This window comes from Trichomycterus rosablanca, chromosome 3 (genome assembly GCF_030014385.1).
Source record: "Trichomycterus rosablanca isolate fTriRos1 chromosome 3, fTriRos1.hap1, whole genome shotgun sequence".
Lineage (NCBI taxonomy): Eukaryota > Metazoa > Chordata > Actinopteri > Siluriformes > Trichomycteridae > Trichomycterus > Trichomycterus rosablanca.
Genome location: NC_085990.1, coordinates 53,236,672 through 53,238,186, shown reverse-complemented (window position 1 = coordinate 53,238,186; position 1,515 = coordinate 53,236,672).

Genomic DNA, 1,515 nt, shown 5'->3' with positions numbered 1-1,515 from the left:
CTTCAGTGTGTTGGGTTTTATTTCAGGGTTTGGATGTTTACATTTATACAAACACCGATCAGCCATAATATTAAAACCACCTCCTTGTTTCTACTTTCAGCTCCACTTACCATATAGAAGCACTTTGTAGTTCTACAATTACTGACTGTAGTCCATCTGTTTCTCTGCATGCTTTGTTACCCCCCTTAATGCTGTTCTTCAATGGTCAGGACCCCCACAGGACCACCACAGAGTAGGTATTATTTAGGTGGTGGATCATTCTCAGCACTGCTGTGACACTGACATGGTGGTGGTGTGTTAGTGTGTGTTGTGCTGGTATGAGTGGATCAGACACAGCAATGCTGCTGGAGTTTTTAAACACCTCACTGTCACTGCTGGATTGAGTCCACCAACCAAAAACATCCAGCCAACAGCGCTCCCTGGGCAGCGTCCTGTGACCACTGATGAAGGTCTAGAAGATGACCGACTCAAACAGCAGCAACAGATGAGCGATCGTCTCTGACTTTACATCTACAAGGTGGACCGACTAGGTAGGAGTGTTTAATAGAGTGGACAGTGAGTGGACACGGTGTTTAAAACCTCCAGCAGCGCTGCTGTGTCTGATCCACTCATACCAGCACAACACACACTAACCAACCACCACCATGTCAGTGTCACTGCAGTGCTGAGAATGATCCACCACCTAAATAATACCTGCTCTGTGGTGGTCCTGACCATTAAAGAACAGGGTAAAGGGGGACTAAAAAGTATGTAGGGAAACAGATGGACTTATAGAACTACAAAGTGCTTCTATATGGTAAGTGGAGCTGTTTTAATGTTATGACTGATCAGTGTATGTTTGCTTTAATGTCCCAGCTTTTCAGTAAATTACGTTAGTAAATAACATGTTTCTCATTTTTACCAAACTTACAGAGTTTTACATCTTTTTGGAACTAAATGTTGCTTCTGAAACAGGAACACGTCCAGGAACACATGCGGACATGTAAACTAAATCATAATTTTGTGAGAAATGTGTGAGGAAGCTCTGCAGCTAAAAACAGTCTCTCAACAAAACAACATGAAATCATGAATCCTCGATCACTCTCAGTTCCCCTCCAGTAACAGGAAGCTCATTGCTTAATATATTCATTCATTTATTCATCATCTGTTTTACCATCCGCTTTATCCTGGTCAGGGTTCAGTTCACTGGAAGGTCACTAGTCCATCACAAGGCAACACACACACACACACACACACACACACACACTCATACCTAGGACGATTTAAGTATCTCCTGATTTAATTATTATCCTGACTGCTTGTCTTTGGACTGTGGGAGGAAAACCCACACAGACATGAGGAGAACACGCAAACTCCACACAGAAAGGACCCGGACCGCTCCACCTGGGAATCGAACCCAGGACCTTCTTGCTGTGAGGTGACTGTGCTACCCACTAAGCCACTACACTATGTCGTCTGTAATAGAACCCCACTCATACCTATGATTGTATATTTTACCTTCATGGGTGGCACAGT